Below are 22,078 nucleotides of genomic sequence, written 5' to 3'. Positions count from 1 at the left end.
CAGAGAAAAACCCATGTCAACCTTTTGACTGTTGACGTAGCCATTGTCAACCTTCCATCCATGTTGACCTTAGGCGTGTCGACCTCTTTCAGGTGTTGACCTAAGCCATGTCGACATTCTGTGATCGACCCAATGCATGTCAACCTTAGATGTGTCAAGCTAACGACCTTATACCGTGCCAGGCGACTGATCAGTTTGGTGTGTGAAATTGCTGCACTGCAGGTGGGGCAGACATACAATAGCGGCCAGTATTTACCCTGCATAGAAAAAATATCACCCACCCAAAATTAAGGCCCTTATTCTGGTTGCCCCCCCTTGCAAGCTGCATCCGTCCGCATGGGCTCTCTCTTAGGTCACTTAGATCTGAGTGCACACTCAAGAGTAGCTGGGCGGGCAGCTGACATCCGATGATGTCAGCTACCCGCCCCCACACCCGCGGCATGGGAACGCCCAGCATTTTCATAGGAACGCCCATGAATCGCTGGGCATTCCCAAGGGCGCGACTATCTACCGCCGCCCCACACCCCCGCCTGCAGTCTTGTGTACGTGCACAGAAATGCGTTGGCGCCTGCGCATATGCACAACATGGTCCCCCGTGCGAACGCATGGGGGAGGCTAATTAATTAGAATAACCCCATAAATCTCCCTGAGGAGGTTGCATCTGCCCCGCCTGCAGTGCAGCACTGTTATGCCCAGTGACTCGCGATTCACTCTGTCTGTGATGCTAGCAGCAGACGCTGTAACGTCGCTGTAACGGAATCTGCTGCGCTATATAAGACAACGGAATCTGCTGCGCTATATAAGACAACGGAATCTGCTGCGCTATATAACACAATGTAACGGAATCTGCTGCGCTATATAAGACACGGTAACGGAATCTGCTGCGCTATATAAGAACCTGTAACGGAATCTGCTGCGCTATATAAGGTGCTGTAACGGAATCTGCTGCGCTATACAGGTTGAGAATGCCGTATCCGAATATCCGTTATCCGAATTATTCCGTAAACCATACTTCCCAGAAAGTGTAAAAAAAAATTGTTTAGCTAAAAACTCACTGGGGACATATGTAACAGCACTACTGAGGACATGATATGTAACTGGCACTATATATGTACAAGACAATGATTGCTTGGCATTCAAATTCAATATCTGAGATAGTACACAACTTTTGTTTCATGTTTTGAAACCTTGTTTTTTGAACAAATAAAATATATTTGTGTGTATTTTATGTGGTAATAAAATATATTTGTGTTTATTTTATGTGTTTATACAGCATAAATGCAAGATACTTCAAAATACATCATTGAAATATTAAAATATTCCAAAATACGGAATAATCCGTTATCCAAAATTCTCCTGGTCCCGAGCATTTTGGATACGGGATACTCAACCTGTATAAGGTGCTGTAATGGAATCTGCTGCGCTATATAAGACGCTGTAACGGAATCTGCTGCGCTATATAAGACGCTGTAACGGAATCTGCTGCGCTATATAAGACGCTGTAACGGAATCTGCTGTGCTATATAAGACACTGTAATGGAATCTGCTGCGCTATATAAGAACTTGTAACGTAATCTGCTGCGCTATATAAGACACTGTAACGGAATCTGCTGCGCTATATAAGAACCTGTAACGTAATCTGCTGCGCTATATAAGGTGCTGTAATGGAATCTGCTGCGATATATAAGGTGCTGTAATGGAATCTGCTGCGCTATATAAGACGCTGTAACGGATTCTGCTGCGCTATATAAGACGCTGCCTGTAACGGAATCTGCTGCGCTATATAAGGTGCTGACAGCTGTAAATAAATAAATATATATACAGATAAAGCTATATACAGCACAGCAGGGCGGCAGCAGAAGCCAGAGATTCACTCTCCCCCACGACCCCACCCCTCCCCTGGGCCCCACGAATCCCCCAAACCCCAAGTTTATTACTATGTAACATCATTAATTATCTGTAAAAAAAAAAAGAAAGAAAAAAAAGAAATCCACCTTCACCTTGAATAATGATAAATGATTGCAGCAGGGCCAGGGCGGCACGGGCGGCAGCAGAACACCTTCTCCTCCTCCAGGCTACAGCCAGCGCTTGGGAAGGCTGATGACGCTGCTGTAGCCAGGGACGAGAGAGTGAGTCACTCCGCGTAGCAGAGGCAGGTGACTCTGGGAGGAGTCTGGAGTGTCCTGCTGCGCTGCCTGGAAGCCAGACCGAGCAGCAGCAGCACCAGCAATTTAGAGACTACAGAAGACTGGAGTGAGTCAACTGCCCGGACGGTGTGCTTGGCGGCAGGGATCACGGGGCGAGTAGGACAGGAGGCAGGCGCCGGGCAGGGCAGCCACCGCGCACGCTGCCCGCCATTATTAGTACTATTGTATGATTGCAGGGATCATTTGTGGAGAAGGGGGGGCCGGCGGCGCCATTCGACCAATCGGCGCCCGGAGCATGAGCTCCAGTGGCTCCGCCCTCCCTACGCCTCTGCTCGTAGCGTCTCAGTCGTGTTGGTGTTTTGCGTCATATGACATATATACTATATGTACAGTACAAGGACACATCTGTAAACAGATCACAATGTGAGTGCTATTTAAGGTTCCGCCGAAGGATGAGCAGAATACCTAAATACAGAAAATCAAACATTTAAAAAATAAAAAAATCAGAGCTGCAGACAAAATGAGGCAGAGCGAGCGCTGTAAGGACAATGAGTTGTCAGCTGATTCCCATGTAAATCAGAATAAGATGGGTATAAATATGCAGGTGCGCAGACAGCCATACAAGGAGGTAGACACAGGAATTTGCATCACAGTAAATCTTCCTGCACACTATTTACACAGCATTGGGGGCTATTCAGACCTGATCGCATGCGCAAGGAATTCTGGCAATGGAATCCAGCAAATTTTTTTTTTTTTCAAAAATGTTTTTTATTGAGGTACTGTGATCAATAAATTACAGCTTTTTCTTGCATAGGTTGTACAGTGTCATTATTTCAGTGAAAACAGATTAATATCATAGATATATACTGACTTATAGCTTTGAGGTTAAGCTTGATATTATATTTTACCATCTATGAGTTCTATAATGCCATATTCAGTAGCAAAATATTGAGCAGTCTATAACTCATGTGATAGTACAGATATGGTCCGTTGTTATGTCATATCATCTACGTCTATGATACAAATATTTTAAACAAGATATTACGTTGAAACTTTATCTATTGATAAGTTTGCCTAATAAGGAATAATTAGTATTCTGTGACTCTCTCTCTCATCCCGTACCCCCCACCCCCCGACCCAATTTTTTAAAATGGTGAGATCATGTTATTCTCTCATCAAATGTAATGGGAGGGTCATTGGCCACTAGGCGGAGTAGATACCAAGATGTATTTTGTAAACTCTGGTGGATTTGTTGTCTCATATCTACCGACAATGTGGCGATATAGCTCTCCCATATTGTAAAGAATTTAATTATTTTGTGTTCCTTGTCCAGACTGACTTCAATCCAGTCCATCCTAAACAAGTGGAAGAGTTTACATTTGAATAAAGGAAATGTTGGAGGTGAACTAGAGATCCATTCATGAAGGATAGTTTTCCGTGCTGCTGCGCTTATTGCCAGCAGGAGGTGTCTAACCCCCTTAGTTATTCTCGTGGAGGATGATGTTATGCCAAAAATGGCCCATTCTGGTGTGAATGGGACATAATTGATTAATGATGATTCCGCATATTGTTTGACCTTTAGCCAGAATGATCGGACTATTGGACAGGACCAAAAACAGTGGTATAAGTCTGCGTTAGGTTCTCCGCATCTATAACACGAGTGGGATGTGGAGAGTCCCATTAGGAAGCTTCGATGAGGGGATAGGTAAGCTCCATGGAAGATGTTCAAGAACATCTCCGTGTATGTGGTTGACGATAAAACTCTACAGGATTTTATAAGTGCCTTGAGCAAGTCTTCAATTTCATACTCTGGAAATTTGGATAGCCACTTAGATATGCCACTATTGGACTTTGAGTGATCTAAGTCTGTTCTAAAGTATCTGTAATAAAGAGATATAGCCTTCCGCAAGATAGGGGGTTTATTCAGCAGTGCATCAATCGGGTTTATCCAGTCTTTTTCAGAGAGTACTCTTATTACTGATGCCACGTAGTGTTGCGCCTGCAAGAAGGCCATGGGGTATGCAGCTAATGTACCAAATTTCTCTACAGCTGAAGTGAAAGTTAGCACCCGATGTAGATCCTTATCGACCAAGCAATTCAGATTATTTACGCCACCCACCCTCCATATAGTGAAGGGATATGATGCTTGACCATTTTGGAAGTCAGGATTATTAATGAAAGGGAGTAAGAGGGATTTATGAGAATTTAGACCAGCTTTGTGTCTGACCCAATGCCATGTTCTTTTAACATTCCAGAGCAATGGGTTATTTTGTATGTGTTCAGGAACTTCCTGGTCATGGAGATGTAAGAAAGAAACTAGACTACCTCCATCCAACAGTTCTTTTTCCAGAGTGGTATTTGCATAGTTGTCTTGCCCTGAGACCCAGTCCGACAGATAGCGGAACATTGCTGCGTTGTTATATAGTTGGATGTCTGGGAAACCTACCCCCCCGTTCTCTTTAGGCTGTTGCAACTTTATCAAACTTATTTTTTGCTGTTTACCATTCCATATAAACTGTCGGAAGAGCTTATATATATATTTTAGGTCTTTTACCGTAATATGTAGTGGGAGAGCCTGGATGAGATACATTAACCTCGGAAAAGAAATCATTTTTATTAAATTTATACGGCCTAGGTACGATAATGGTAAGTTTTTCCAACTGTCCAGTTCCTCTGAAATTAGTTTAATGAGGGGGGTATAGTTGAGCATCAGGGCCGCCAAGAGAAATCCTGGGCCCCGGTACAACAACTTTCTGGGGCCCCCACAGACAGAGCTCCTCTGCGGACCTGTTGTTACGCCACTGCTTCCAAGGTGGATACAGGGACAAAAATGTACACCGTAATGTCTATTACACATGTCACACACCCATTACATATTATACCACATGCCATAATGCTCATTACATGTTATGCCACACACCATAGTGGGAAGTACACATTATGCCATACACCGTAATACCTATTACATATTTTACCACATGCCATAATGCCCATTACACATTATTCCACACACCGTAATGCTCATCGCATATTAGGGGGTTAATATGCTCGTTGCCATTGGATTAACCTGCTCTGCCAGGTATTACATGCTCTGCCAGGGGTTAACATGCTTGTTGCCATGGATTTACATGCTCTGCCATGGGTTAACATGCTCATTACCATGGATTTATATGCTTTCCAGGGGTTAACATGCTCGATGTCATGGAGTTACAGTACATGCTCTGTCAGGGGTTACATGCTGACTTCCAGAGTCAGATCTCAGCCCCAGCAGCATGCAGGGAGGCAGCAGACACAGATCAACCAGCCACCCACCTTCCACCTTGGAACACAGTGACCTAGACATGGGTGGGGAACCAGGTCTGGGACTGCTGAGCTGGAGACATGGCACTGGCACCTGCTGCTGCTGGTGGTGGCTGGAATGGGAACTGTGTGTCCAGACCAGGGCCCCCCTGACAGGCCCGGGCCCAGGTAAACTGTACCTGCTCCCCCCCTCTCTCGGCACCCCTGTTGAGCATGTATAGTTTTGAGGTTTGGCTGGGAATTTTGACTCCTAGATACGTGAAACGATCTTTGGTCCATTGCAGTGATAGGTCTGCCATGAATGGACTCCCCCTAGCGACAAGGCTGTTGATTTGTTTAAGTTTACCGCGAATCCCGAAATTTCTTCGAAGTGTTTTAGGATGTTAAGTATATGAGGTAGTGAGTCAATGGGATTGGATATGTAAAGGAGCACGTCGTCAGCAAAAACTGTCAACTTTACTTCCCTGGAGCCTATAGATATGCCTTTGAAGACGGGGTCCGACAGCAACACCCGGAGCAGAGGGTCTATAGCCAGTTTGAACAATAACGGCGATAAGGGGCAACCCTGGCGAGTGCCTCTCTGCAACTCTACCGGGTTGCTACTATTACCATTTACCATCAGCCTTGTCACGGGGGATGCATACAGATATTTGATGATATTAATAAAGAAGGAGCCAAAGCCTCTTCTCTGTAATATTGCAAATATATGGGGCCAAAGGACCGTGTCAAAGGCCTTGACAGTATCTAGGCTTAGAAGAACATTGTGGTGTGGTTGCATCGTAGAGGAGGCCGTTACTGCCGCTATGGCAGTCCTTATACCCTGAACAGAGTGGCGACCTCTTACAAATCCTAGTTGGTGGGGAGTAATTAAGTCAGGCATGATTTTTTGTAGCCTGTCCGCCATTATTTTGGCTAGGAGTTTAACGTCCGTGTTTAGCAAGCTGATCGGTCTATAGGATTCCAATAGTGTCTGGTCTCTATTAGGTTTAGGGAGTAGTATAGTGGTTGTATCTGTAAAGTATTGGAAAGGTGTATGATTGGTGACCAAGTCATTAAATAGTTCCACTAGGGCTGGGGCTACTTGCTGCTGCAGCAATTTATAATATTCATTTGACATCCCGTCGGGGCCCGGAGATTTGCCTAATTGTAACTGGGAGATTGTGCTTAAGACTTCATCTAAATAGATGGGTGCGTTGAGTATATCTTGCTGTTCGGGGGATAGTGAAGGTATTTCTACATTTTGGAGAAAATTTGTGTGTTTTTGTGGGTCAAATGGTTGGTTCCTGTATAGATTAGTGTAGTAATCCTCAAATAAGTGAACTATCTCTGTGGTAGAGGTTATTAAATGAGTTCTTGTAGGGTGTTTGATTGCTGTGATGTAGGGCCGTTTGTGTCTAGGTCTGGAAAGGGTGGCTAAAAGTTTCCCAGCCTTATTACCCCATCTAAAAAATTTGTGTTTAGTGAATAATACATCTTTTTTGGCCTGTGTAGTCAAATGGACGTCTAAAAGTTGTTTAGCCTGAGTATATGCATTTTGGGTAGTAGGGTTTGGGTTTGCTATATAATTTTGGAGGGCTTTTGTTAGGGCTAGTGACAGGGTGTTGTATGTCTTTGTAGTATTTTTGCGTTGTCTAGAGACATAGTCAATGATCTGTCCCCTTATTACTGCTTTAGATGTGCCCCAGAATATGGTTGGGTTATCCCATGCTTCTATGTTGTCATCTTGGAAGTTCATCCATTGGGTTATAAGGAACTGTTTAAAATTATCTGAATTGTATAGATAAGCGGGGAACCGCCAAACTCCTGGGCCTTTATTTCCTTTTGGGAGAGTAAGAGTGAGTGTTATGGGTGCGTGGTCTGAAATCAGGATGGGGTGGATGTCAGTATTTTGTACCTGTGTTATTAACTGATTGCCTATATAGAAGGCGTCTATACGGGACCATGACTGATGCACTGCTGAATAGAAGGTGAATGTTTTATCTGTTGTATTGAGAAGCCTCCAAATATCTACCACTTGTAGAGTGGTCGTTAGGTTTTGAAATTGTCTCCATATCTGCGGAGAGGAAGAAAGAGGAGTGGGCTGTCTATCTACAGCTGGAGTTTCTACGGCATTGAAATCTCCTGTTATTATTAGCGAAAACTTTGTCCGTTGTGCTAGTATCCCTATTATTTGTCCCAAGAATTCCTGGGGCAGAACATTTGGGGCGTAAATGTTTACCAAGGTATATTTGGTTCCCCATATTTCCACGTCCAGAATCAAATATCGTCCGTTTGGGTCAGCTATTGTGTTTATTATTGTATAGTTTAGGTTTTTGTTAAAAAGAGTGGCTACGCCTCTGACTTTTCTACAGTAGTTAGCTGTTACACAATCACCTATCCAAGGTGCTCTAAGTGTAGCAATGGCATCTGTCGTCCAGTGCGTCTCCTGTAGGAAAACAACATCTGGGCGGAATCTTTTGAGATGGGTAACTACCCTTTTCCTTTTTACAGGGGAGTTCAAACCTCCAACATTCCATGAAACAAATTTTAGTTTGTTATTGGACTGAGTAGTAGGATTAGTATCTAATGTTGCCATACCTATCCAATTCCGGTTCTGTCAGCAGACTTTTCCAAAATTGAATGGGAATGAAGCACGCCTGGCCCCGTCCCAGCTAGCGGGGAGCATGCATCCAATTTTCTATGGGTTTTCTGATCTCGGGGGGAGAAGGGGGGGGGGGAGAGAGAGAGCAAAAACATACAACGAGTAGAGAGTCACACAGTACCTTAACCATCTTTTTCTACATTTTCCTCCTAAGAAACAATTTGAGACAGGCATCGCAGGAACATTACAATGCCTGTCTGAGACAATGAAAAACATAATCAAATACCAACAATTAAGCTTGTTACAAAACTTTACTGGCAGGAGCGCTACTCCTGAGATAAACATGCTTTCCTTAGACGTGAATATTGACATACATGAAATCCTATCATGTGCTGTTATTTACCATTTATCTATTGGGGGATCTATCACGATTGGTATCAATACCGAAGTGGGTTTTTGCTGCTTTGGGTTCTGTAAAAAATAGTGTACGGCCACCATCCTCAGCTCTAAGTTTTGCTGGGTATAGCAGTGCAAATTTGACATTACGGTCATGGAGCCATTTACAAACCTCCGAGAACTCTTTTCTTTTTTGGGAAACTGTGGCTGAAAAGTCTTGAAATATCAAGATCTTGAAGCCGTCTACCTCTAGTGAGGGTGCTTTTCTAAATGCCATTATAACTTTTTCCTTCATGCGAAAGTCTAGGTACTTTGCAATCACTGGTCTAGACCTGGCATTTGCCATTGCCCTTTCTGGGCCTATCCGATGCACTCTCTCTATATGGGGCAATAACGTGTCTGTTTGAATGCGTAGTGCACTAGGGATAGTGTGAGTGATAAGATCTGTTAGGGACTGACCGGATATTTGTTCCGGAATTCCAATGAATCCAAGATTGCATCTTCTTGTGCGGTTTTCCAAGTCATCTATTTTTGCTAATAGAGCTTGGGTAGTGTCTGTGTGTGACCTCATATTTTGTTGTATGCCCTGAACCTGGTCTTCTACATCGCTAACCCAAAGTTCAACATTATTTATACTGGTTGTGTTTGAATCAATCTTTGCAAGGGCTGCGTCAAAGGATGACTGAAGAGAGTCTAGCTTTTTGTCGAGCTGGGGCATCAGAATTTTTGAGATTTCCTGTGCCATTTCTGAAATAGTTGTAGGACCTGATAGGAGGTGACCTGAGGACGATGGGCCTTCAGGGCTAGCATGCTCTGGGTCTACAGATGTAGGTGAGGGGGGAGATGGCTTCCCTTGGCCTGGTTTGTTTTTCCCCAAGTTGTTAACTCTTGGATTTTGTGTTGATTTAACGGGGGTAGAACTACGGAGGAATTTGTCCATACCCAGGTGTAAATTCAGTGAGTTTTGTATTCCAGGTAGTATACTAACAGAATGATTTTACAGATTCACCAGAACGTTTAAAGAATATTAGGTATTGATACGGTAATAATGTAGGAGCAGCGCTCACATATTCCTAAAACTTCACATTTGTAATATCAGGCACAAAAAAAAAAAAAAAAAAAAACGCCACTACGTGGCGTTGTTGAAAACTGCTGTTGCAGTACCACAAAACAGAAGCTATTATAACCTTAACAAATGAGTGGCTGTTAGCTCTTTTCCTCTTTTTTCTCCAGAAAATAAGATGTGTAATTGTCTTAATTAGTTGAGCAGTCTGTGTGGGCAGTTCGTGTCAAAATTTATTTAGGGATAAATGCAACGTGCAGTATTTAAAGGTGGTCACCAGGGGGCAGTGTTGTGCTCCTTTACAACAGTCCCTTTAGAGCAGGGGTGGCCAACCGGTCAGAGGCAAAGAGCAGAAAAATATCGTTGGTCAAGCCAAAGAGCCAACATCATGCGCGCGCCGAAGGCGCGCGCGCCAAAAAGGGGTGTGATCGGGGGAGTGGCCAGGGACGTGGTCATATGACACAAGGGGAGTGGCCACATGACAAAACTTTATGCCCCTAGTGCCAGATATGCCCCCCACAGTGCCAAACATCATATGCCCCCCACAGTGCCAAACATCATATGCCCCCCACAGTGCCAAACATCATATTCCCCCCAGTGCCAATCATATGCCCCCCAGAATGCCAAACATCATATGCCCCCCACAGTGCCAGTCATATGCCCCCCACAGTGCCAAACATCATATGCCCCCACAATAACAAACATCATATGCCCCCCACAATGCCAAACATCATATGCCCCCACAATGCCAAACATCATATGCCCCCCACATTGCCAAACATCATATGCCCCCCACGGTGCCAAACATCATATGCCACCCACAGTGCCAAACATCATATTCCCCCCAGTGCCAATCATATGCCCCCCAGAATGCCAAACATCATATGCCCCCCACAGTGCCAGTCATATGCCCCCCACAGTGCCAAACATCATATGCCCCCACAATAACAAACATCATATGCCCCCCACAATGCCAAACATCATATGCCCCCACAATGCCAAACATCATATGCCCCCCACAGTGCCAAACATCATATGCCCCCCACAGTGCCAAACATCATATGCCCCCCACAGTGCCAAACATCATATGCCCCCCACAGTGCCAAACATCATATGCCCCCCACAGTGCCAAACATTATATGCCCCCCACAGTGCCAAACATTATATGCCCCCCACAGTGCCAAACATTATATGCCCCCCACAGTGCCAAACATTATATGCCCCCCACAGTGCCAAACATTATATGCCCCCACAGTGCCAAACATCATATGCCCCCACAGTTAGGAAGCTGGGCCCTCCAGCACAGGTGTTGCCCACAGTGCAACACCTATGCTGGAGGGCCCAGCTTCCTAACTAAAAGCCCCACCTAGAGGGCCAGGAGGGCCCAACAAACAAATGAGCCACGGGCCAAGAAGGCCCGACTAATGCGCCCACAGGCCGGAAGGGCCTGAATGTGCCCACGGGCCTAGTGCCTGACACCCGGTGGTCTAGGGTGGATGGGGGGTAGGAGACCAAAGGCCCCTACCTGGTGTTGGGAGAGGCCGCTGGGGGGAGCTTCGTTAGCTCTTTTGCTTCCCACCCCTGCTGGCCTCTCCGGGAGCCATCTTCTTTGTTCTTCCAGAAGACGCCGGAGATCTTCTGTCTTGATCCCGGCGTCTTCTGGCCTCTTCAGCGGCGCCGGAACTGTTCTCCCCGCCGCCGTCTTCTGCGCCGTCCTCCGGCGGCTTCTCGCCTCTTCAGGAGCGCTCCTGCACTCCGCCGGCATGGAGACATCTCGCCCTCCCGCTGGCGTCTGATGTCAGACGCCGGGGGCGGGGTGGAAACGGCGCGGCGAGTGCTGATTGCCTCGCCGCGGCCGTTTCCTATTGGCTGCCGATGCGGCGTTTTGAATTGGCAGCCGAATTGGCGCCAAATTCAAAACCCCGATGGGAGCCACAAATTTCAGCGTGGCGAGCCGCATGCGGATCGCGAGCCGCGGGTTGGCCACCGCTGCTTTAGAGTCACTGAATGGAGCAGGTGTGTTTTCAGGGAGTCCCAGTAAATGTACTGGTGTTATTAGAGACAGCTCAAATTTGGCATATCTATGTATGGGGTAGAGAGTGAAGAGGAGGGGGGAGCAGCAGGTAAGACAGGATGGGCAGGAAGGTGTGGCTGTATAGAAGGGCGGAGGGTAATACAGCAGGGAGGTAGGGAAGAAGTAATGGGAGAAAGGAGTGTAGAGAGTGAGAGGGTGTTAGTAATGGGGGACAGTGACAGCGAACAGAGTTAGTACCGGGAGTTGATGCTGGGAGCAGTAGTGCCCGGATGTCCTGGTCTCTCAGCCTTCTCCAGTCGTCCGGTCACATGGTAGAGGGGTGTGATTAGTTTGGTTGCTTGTGTCCTTGGTTCTGCAGGTCAGAGGTGCCGGGGCGCCCTGTCTCCCTATCCCCACCGCCTCTGGCTGGATCCCCTCTCGTTCCCCGCGTCAGGGGCAACTTCTCTCTCCGCCGAACACTGTGCCCTCCTTCTCTCCCTCACCCCCGGCTCTCCGTGCAGGGGGACCACGCCGGGAGCCAGTCAGCGCTGCGTGTCACGCAGGGATGCTTTTCCTCACCGCTGCCACCTCAGGGAGACGCTCCGTGCAGCAACTGGAGCGCTACCCCGGTGGGCATGCCGGCAATGTTTCAGTGCCGCCGAGAGCTTCACTCCTGCTGCGGAGGTGTCTGGGTTAGTGGGTCAGAGCGGGCGGCCTCTCCGTCCGTCGCCTGGGGTGTCTGCGCCGCTGGCTTCTCCACCCGGGTCGGCTGCTCGATTGCCGCCCCCCGCAGTCAGAGGGGGAGAAGGCGTCGGGAGTTGGTCCGGTGTCCCGCGTTCTTTAGGAGCCTTGTTTGCGGTTGGAGCGGCAGGTGAGGAGGGAGTGCGGGCGGGCCGCACAGCAGTGGTCTTCAGGCGAGCGGGCGCGGGCGGGTGTACCGCTGGAACATCCGCCTGGATCTGCCGTTCGAGCGCCGCCTCCCGCAGTTAGTGAAGGAATTGCCGCTGGATGTCGGACAGGCGGCCTGCGCTCCCCGGGAAATCCCCTCAGTGGCTGAACCAGCGGGTCAGAGGGAGATGGCGGGCGGGCAGCAAGGCAGGCCAGTCCACTCCGGTCGCAGCCACCACAGCCGCCTCGCTCAACTGACGGGTGGGGGATTAGCCCCGGCAGGTATGTGTGTCCCCCTTGTTTTGTGGGGTTGAGGGTTAGGTGTCCTCAGTAGTGAGCAGCTGGTGGGGTGCCACGCTGGGTTTCGCGCCAATGGCGTGGCGTGTATGCCTGGGTCCACTCGTTGTGGAATAACTCCGGTGCAAAACTGTCTCCAGGGATAGGGATGGGAAAGGCAGCGTCTTCAGGAATTTTGAGGGTGAGGTGGATGTTTGTGGATCGGATATTTCTTGTTCAGGAGAGCTGGTAAAAAGCGGCCATTCCAGATGCTCCGCCCACCGGAAGCCACTCCAGCAAATTATTTAATCACTGGCCGTGAGCAAGTTGATTGACAGGAAGCCGGGGTTTGGGGGTGGTAACCGACTGTTTTCTGGGAGTGTCAGGGAAAAGTAGGCATGGCCAGGTGTTAGAGGAGAAGTCATGTAATGTGGAGGCTCGCGGTGTATGTAATGTGGGGGGGGGGGGGCGTCCTGGTGTAGGTAGGGGGGGAGGGGGTGGTTGTGGTGTATGTATTGAGTGATCTCCCCTCACCTGCTGCTTTCTGCTCGGTGTCTGTGGGAAGGACCGTGGCTCCAGATGAAGATCAGAGGGGGTGGAGCTTCTCCAGCTGGGTGGAGGGGGAACGGGAGCTGGGAGCCCACTGCCGCCGCACTTGAAGGCCCATGGGAGGTGCTGTCGAGCATGCGCAGCAGCCTTCCGGTGGCCATTTTAGATTTGGGCAGCCAGTCCAGGGGGGAGCCCGGCCTGCCCATTTATAAGGAATTTAGTGCCGGCCCACCATCCTATAGAGGGTGAATAGGACCTTCCCAACAAGGGGCACCAATGTGCTTTCCCCCCTGTTGGGAAGGGTAATACTTAGCAAGAAATAGATACATTGTTACCCCCAGCACACTGAACAATACCAGTAACCAGCCTTGTACAGGAAGGGGGGGGAGTGTCTCACTGACAGCATGATAGCTAATGCTGAGCCTGCTGTCAGCACAGCACATGCTGTAGGTATGTGCTGGGGGTCCGATATGATATCCCGGCGGTCGGGATCCCGGCGGTCGGAATCCCGACACTGGAATCCCGACCGCCGAAATCCCGACAAGGGGGGGACATGGATCGCCCCCCCTTGCGGGCTCGCTGCGCTCGCCACGCAGCGGGCCCGGTGCCTCGCTACGCTCGGCACGCTATTATATTCTCCCTCTATGGGTGTCGTGGACACCCACGGAGGGAGAAAGTTTCGGGATTTCGGCGGTCGGGATTCCAGTGTCGGGATTCCGACTGCCGGGATCCCGACCGCCGGGAAATTAACCGCATCCCTGTGCTGGTGCTGGTACTGCTGCTGAGGGGGCGACAATAACACCCCCCTTGACTTTAAAGTGTGTTTTCACCCCCCTTAACGTTTTGGGGGTGTAGCTTAATTGCGGGAGGTGGTCACGCCTCTCATGATTAGGCCACACCCAAAAATTTTACCGGAACCCGGCATACCTCTCGGCTGCCCTGGTCTTGTACATTACATGATAATAGAATGCAGAGATCTTGGTTACATATATATGCGCAAATAAATGAATAAATCCCCAAGCTGTCGTCAAGTTCTCTCTGTGTATCGGGGGTCCCTATTGCTATATCTAGGTGCAGGGTGCGGCACCCTAAAAAATCAGCATTAGCCAGAAAGCCCAGAGCAGCCCATAAGTGCAAAAACTAGTGTTAGGAAGCTGAAGCTATATACAAATATTGATACAGTAACAAAACCCCATAATGCTCCATGTGGCATATAAGGGAAGCCTTGAGGATGGCTTGCATTGGCAAATGCAAGGGGGGGGGGGGTGTTTCTGGTTTCCCAGAACCCCCCCTCCACTTTACAAGCGCCTTAAATTAAGACAACAATAGCACTGGTATAATAGCACCCTCTGGGTGGCGATACCCTATAGAAGCCTTTGGGCTTCTATCGCCGCTGTCCGTGTGCCCCCCCCCCCCTCCCGTCCTCCTTTGATCTCCTCCTCCCCCAGCAGGTGTCACAGCCGGTAGGACATCCGGCTGCAGGGGGGGAGGAGGAGACACCGCGGACACTGACAGCCGCCGGGATGTGACGGAGACCCCCGCAGACCACATCACAGGTATCGCGGGGGTCTCCATCACCGCAACCCGATGCTAGCTGCATATGTTAGTACATATGCGGCAGCATCGCGGCAGCTGGCAGGCGAAGGGCGGCGATGTATATTAATACATCCCGCCCTGAGTCTTTAGATGTGACAGATCGCCACTAGCAACTAATCCGATTATTTTAATCATTTATCTAACGCCTTCTAGGAACTGGTATACGGTTGACAGTGATTAGGTCGACACCAACAAATAGTCGACATACACTAGGTCAACACAAGCAGTCGACATGAGAATAGTGAACACACATTTTTCGTGATTTTTTGCGTGTAACTGCATTGTTCTTACACGATCCATATGTGCGGCATAGAGTCATATTATAATAATGAGGGCGGCGAGCCATGCGAGGGGACGCGGCACACTTATACAGTGTCCCTGTCAACATATGTCGACCATGATCATGTCGACCTTTTGTTTGTGTTGACCTTCTGTCATTGTTGACCTAGTGAATGTCAACTATTTTAGGTGTACAACATAATCACTGTCGAACAATAGTGACCGACCATATATTCCATATATACCATAGCTCAGTGTGTACGCACCAATTGGGAGCTTTGCAAACAAGCTAAGTGTTCAGTGTCAGAACGCTCGTACAGCATCGGCGTACTACGCACTCACCGGTGTCACTGTAGGTGCGCCGGGAAACAGGGGCGAATTTAGGGGTCAGGCCGCCCCTAGGCACAACATTTCTGTCTCCCCCCCCCTATTTTAATATAATCATATATGTATATACATTGTTATTTATATATTTCATAAAAATGTACTGTAGCCCACCTTAATATTTTTTTAAGCACTCTGGACTGCTCACTGTACGGAGGACCCGGAGGGAGGGAGGCACTTATTAGTACAGTGATTAGCACAGTGTCTCCGTCAGTCTCTCTCCGGCTCACACACTGTGACTGACTTGAGTGCAGGGAGGATCTGCGTGCCACTCAGCTCAGCTGCTGGATACACAGCAGCCAATAGACTGTATGTGTGTGTGTAGAGTAGCCAATGGGCGGGAGCCGGCAGCAGTGAGCCTGAGCCATTTCTGGATGCGCAGGGGGACCGTCAGACCCAGCCACTAAGCGGTGATGTAATGTGCATGGCAGAGTGGGTGGGCAGTGGCGGGTGACGAGCGGCGCTGCCAGCGACATATGATAATTCATGTATGCGGCGCTCGTCACTTGCCGCTGCCCACATGCTGTGCCATGCTGCTATTTAACCGAATGTCAGCCTGCCTGCCGCCCCTTTATTGGTGCCGCCCTGAGGCCGGTGCCTCACTGGCCTAGGCACAAATCCGTCCCTGCCGGGGAGTCCATTTGACAAGCTATGATGATCCTGTGCAGGCTTCCCAGGGACTCCTGTGCATACTAGTCTCCAATCTGCAGCACCTGCCTAAGTTGCCCACACAGGTGCACACAATTGCAGCATCTTCTCACACCAGGGGTTAACCATTTGTGTGCCTGGGGTTACCCAAGCCCCTGTGTGCAGTCTGTGATGTTTTCTGACATTGCAGCATTCCATGTTTTCCAGCTGAGCACAACTTCATCAACCTAGGCTCAGTCAAGCCTGCCAGTTATCCTGCAGCCAATCACAGCAAGTGGTTTAAAGGAAGCCTACACCATACCTCCCAACTCTCCCGATTACCGCGGGAACCTCAGTTTTCAGTTTGCATCAATCCTGTGGCCAGTAGTGTTCCGCGGCAGGGGCGGGGCATTTGGGAGTCCCCCTGTCAGTTTCTGACCAGCGCTAAATAGACGCTATGCGCACATCGTCTATTCCCATAGACAGAGGGGCTGGGGGCATGGCTAGAGGCTCATAGAGCCTCTGGACCATGCCCCCACAGTGAGGCAGGGGTGTGGCCTCGCGGGACGATGCAATTGTAGGCCATTCCTCATTTCCCAAAAAGTCCCACCCCCTCATTTTGGTCACGTGCCGAATATCCCTCCTCGAGAAACCCAAAAGTTGGGAGGTGTGCCTACATGCAGCAATGTGGGGCCTGTTCAACTGTCCTGATTGCAGCGGGAGTGTCTCATTGATTGGAGACTGTCCCGCTGTAGAAATGTTATGTGGGTGCTCTGCAGAGCATCTATCACTAAGCATTGCCATTGCAGGCTGGATACACCGCCATGTTCATTACATATATTATTATGGATCTTTCATGTACTGATCATGCTCAAAGGAACTCTCCGAGGGCAGCCCACACAAAAACGGGGGTTTGGTCCAAGAAGCCACACCCCAACCTGTGAGCCAACACCCATGAGGCCACACCCCTTTTCCCAGCAAGCAGCTTTTCCGCACGGGCTGCAGGCACTGCTGCACCTGGTGCCCAAAGAGGTAGGGACGGAGGCCACTGTCTGAGGGTCGGATGTAACAGCCTCCAATTTCTGTTGCAATTTCATTAAGTTGGCAGCAAAATGTAAAGTGGCAACATCTTTACTGTAAGTCTTATGGCTAAATTGCCTCAGTCTCAACTTTTTGAATGCCGGCCTGATTACTACAACTCTTTATTACCGTTATGTTATAAAATATCTTTATACTGTTTAATTCGTCTGTTAACAAAAGTATTATTACTATTATTATTTGGGGTATTTTTTGCTATTTTATGTAATAAAATTGTTAGCTCAAACACATATTCCCCTTTATCTTCAATGAATCATTGAATTGTAGCCGTGCATTTAAAGTTCTAGCAACTTATGTGACACCCTTTAAACAACATACTATAATTACAGGGCCATTTAATTTTTGTAGCTGCGACAATGAGAATATATTTAGCTCAGGGTCATCTCCCCGGTACTGCATCATTCCTTCTACCCGCTTCCATATATTTTGGGCCTGTCGGATTATCGGGGGAGTTTTTTTTCTTGAGCCGCTTCTCGTCACAACCACTTGTGACGGAGTTAGCCCTAGTTCAAACTTCAAAATAAAAGCTAGCAGATCATCCGAATTTTCATTCTTATTAACCCATCCAACCAAATGGCTCATTTGGGCTGCATAGTAATATAATTTAAGGTTCGGTAGTGCTATTCCGCCACTGTTCCTGTCTCTACATAAAGCTGTCATTTTAATTCTAGGTGTTTTATTGCACCATATAAAGGACAGAATTGAGGAGTTTATCCTTCCAAAGATGCTATCCCCGATAAATACCGGAGCCTGCAGAAAAATATAAAGCAGCTTTGGTAGAATTGACATCTTCACGAGATTAGCACGACCCATTACTGTGAGCGGAAGCTTCTGCCAGCTTTTAAATTTAGTTTTCATTTCTTTTAGGACAGGCTCTAAATTATCCTAAATATAATCCCTGGAATTTTTCGAAATTATAATCCCTAGATATTTAATTTTCTCAGCTTGTTGAATTCCACAGTTACTCAACATACTATTGTTCTGTTCTATCTCAGGGCAATAGGATATGGGCCCAGGTTGGAATATCCTCATTGGGACAGATTATGCAGGGTGGGGAAATAAAATCGTTTACTCAGCTAAAAGGGGAATTTGAGCTACCACAAAATATGTTATTTCGATATTCACAACTGAGAAGTGCTGTGATACATGAGAATAAGGTTAAACCCCTTAATATTGCCGAGTCCCCTACGAGGAAAGTTATGAAAAAATTACCAAATGGTAAACGTTTATCCCGATGCTATAAATTCTTGAAAGAAGGACCCCCAGTAGACGACATGGTAAATCTGATGTTGAAATGGAAGCACGACATACCTGATATAGATGAGAGCAGCTGGAAAAGGACCCTGCAAGTCCCCGCTAAGGTCACCAAATCACTTAGGATACAACAAATACAAATAAACATTTTATATAGAACCTATTATACGCCAGACAGGATTAGTAAATTCTCAAAAGACCATTGTAATAGATGCCCCAAATGTAAGATCATGGGCTGTAACTTCTGGCACCTAATGTGGGGCTGCAAAGTTCTGCAAGGGTACTGGCAAGAAGTGGGGAATGTGCTAATAAACCTTGGAATCCCAAGGTCCAGTATTAACCCTATGGGCTTGGTGCTGGGAGTATGGCCAGATAATGCAATGTCAGCAGATGATGAAAAATTAGCTGGTAATCTATGTGCAATTGCAAAAGTAATAATAGCCAGATCATGGATGGCTCAAAAAGGACCCGACAGCCGAGCTTGGATCAGTATGGTTAACAGTACAGTCGAACACGAGAAATATACGTATATTATAGGGAAGGCAGTGGGGAAGTTTCACGCTATTTGGGGTAAATGGATCTATTCGAAATATAGTACAACACGGTAGGCACATATAGAATGTAAGCACATTTAAGGATTATGGAAAGTTTTAGGGTCTAATATCGGGGATCAATTGTAATTGAATAAAGATATCAAGGAAATTTGAAATAAATAACACTATAGGGCACAAAATTATATATATCTTAAATTATAAGTTTTTTTAAATATGAAGTGATGTAAATCATATGAAATGTAATTGAATAAATATAGTGAGGCGATTTGAAAGAAGTAACACCATAGGGCACAAAAATTATATGTTTTTTAAATTATAAGTCAACCAAGCATGAAGAGATGTAAATTATATGAGGTGATGTAAATTATATGAATAGAAGAGTTGGTTTATTAAGGTATCATATATGTACTTGATAACTCTTCATTCCTGTTTTTCTTTTTTTTCTCTCTCTCAGGGTGTTTTCTTAAATTTTTTTTTTTTTTTTTTTATGGGTCGAAGGTATAATAGATATGAGATATAGGGTAGCCTTTCCAGGTGTAACAGACTGTTAGTGTAATAATTTAAAAGGTCAATAGCCAAAGGTTGATAAGGGGGTACAAAAGAAGGGAATTGGCAACGAATCTGATCTGGTGTATTTAAATGGTTAAAAAAACATTAGGAGGAAACAATATGGATAGGGCGATGAGCTGCAAGCACGTATGTTTGATCTGTGTTAATGTTTTTGTATGATGTGGTATAAATATTAGTAAATAACCATGAATAGTAATTTTTTTAAAATGTCTGGTTGATTGTATGAATTTGTATACCGAGAAAAACCAATAAAGAATTGTAAAAAAAAAAAAAATAATTACAGGGCCATTTGCATTGAAAGAGACCTATTCATTGAAGCCATATTAGCTGTTGCATAAGCAGAATGTAATCAATTGGAGACCAACAGAAGCTTTTTGGTTGGCGTATTGGGGGTAATTCAGACTTTCTCGGTAGGCTTGGTTTATTCAGAGCCTAACAAGCAACGCCGCCATGCTGACATGCTGACAATGAGCGGACAGACTGGGGCAGGATCAGACTATCAGCATGATATATGACCACAAGTTAAAGGTCTCTTAATATTTCATCATTTAAGCGTTTGTAAAACTCGTGTGGCATTACACAGACCAAAGGTCATTACTACGTACTTATAATGCCCATCTCGTGTGCTGAAGACGGCCTTCCGCTCATCGTCAGACTTTATCTGAATCAAGTTCTTAGCCCCCCTGAGAACAGAGTCCATTTCCAGTAGGATTCCAGCTCCATGAAGATGCATTCCCTATTGTAAGTTAGCAGTAACATGATTACTCAGAGACATAGGTTGGCATTAAAAATATGTTATTTATTGTGTGGCAAGCAACTTTACTTATGAAAGTAATGTGGAATATCGGGTCCAGGTTTAGAGCAGCAGCAGGGAAACTGATGTGATCAGGGTTCGGTTGATTAGCATGACCTTTGCTTTCCTGATATAAGTGTTTCCAGGACTGAGGGTCATTGCTCCTGATGGTGGAATAGCTGCCCAGGTGATACGCCAGGGTGTGGGCTGTGGTAGGGACCACTGGAGCTTTCTGAAGAGTTTGTAGTATGGTGTGACACCTGTATACTGCAATGCTGTAATCACCCTTGCTTATGCTACCTGCTACCTGCTACATCATGAAGACCAAAACTTCATCTTATCCAGTGTATGTGATTCCTTGTAACAATGAATCAAACTTTTAGTTGGAATAACTGTATAATGGCAAAGAAAGGATGGTCAGGAATTAGCACAGCCCATCAATACACTAACCAACACCACAATACATTTAGTGTGGAAGGAGACTGCCCCATGGGTTCCTTCCACACAACCCAGGGTGTCCAACATACCTTATAACATATATAGTCAGTCTGGTAGGGTGGTGCTGCTGAGAATGGTTCAGATTTTAAATTATGGTGAATAACGAACCCAACAAACTGTGCCGGGCTGATGATCTTGTGTCTCCCCAAGGCAAGGTTCTGCTTACAGAACTGTTGCACGGCCACCATACACTCATACACTCATACACTCATGTAAGACACTTGAGCTAAACACCTAAAATTATTCCTAAAGAATGAACCTACAGATGGAGCGCCTCTTGTTCAGCACCAGCTCTCGCCAAATCTCCTCCGCAGGCGCAAGCTGGCAGAGAGGCGCTCCATCTGACAGTGATACGTAAGCATCTCACACGCACCCGTGTCCCTGTTTCTCAGTGTCGGGGAGCAGAATCCCTGCCTGTCTCCGCTTTAGAGAGACGGGCAGGGTTAGGGGGGTGAGGGAGAATGTGGCACAGATGGGGGAGCGGCGGGTAGGCAGCGGAGGGCGGTGGTGGGCTCCGACAGAATGGGCGTGCAAGCGTCTCATGTGCGCACGCCCCCTTCTGTCTAATGGTGGGTCCTGGGAATTGGCAATGGAATCACCAGGACCCGCTTTAATGAGCGGCGCTCCATCTGTAGACCATCCCCTGATAAATGTTGCCATCAGAATAGTACAAATGCTGATCTCTGAAAATAACAATGGGTGTTTAACTAAGGCACCCCCATTGGATAGATTACAAGGTTACTCTTCTGCCTACCAATGTCCACAGCTGCAAAATGCACATCATTATCCCAAAATGATTGAGGCTAAGGGGGATATTCAATCACTGGTGAGCATCTCCGTCAGGGAGATGCCCGCCGGGCCCTATTCAATGCTGTCTTCCCCGACAGCATTGAGCAGGGTATCTCGGCAGAACAAGCCCGACAGCACAAGCTGCAGCTCGCCTCTTCCCGGCCCCAACTCGCGGCCACGCCCCCTTCTCGTCCCGCTGCAGGCGGGACATTGAATCCCACCTGCATGTTCTCAGTCGAGCTGACCGAGAACGGGACTGGGTCACGGCGGTCAAGCAAGCTCGACTTCCGTGACCCCCACATTGAATACCCCCCTAAATGTAAGATCAACTAATCTTAAATGAAGGTCAGCATATCTGATGCTAGTAATGTCCCAAACACTGGCAAGCTTAAACCTGTCAAATGTGCAATCCTCTAGCTCAT

This window comes from Crinia signifera, chromosome 4, assembly GCF_055691185.1.
Source record: "Crinia signifera chromosome 4, ASM5569118v1, whole genome shotgun sequence".
Lineage (NCBI taxonomy): Eukaryota > Metazoa > Chordata > Amphibia > Anura > Myobatrachidae > Crinia > Crinia signifera.
The sequence above is the reverse complement of the archived record's forward strand: the minus strand, read 5'-3'. Positions refer to the sequence as shown.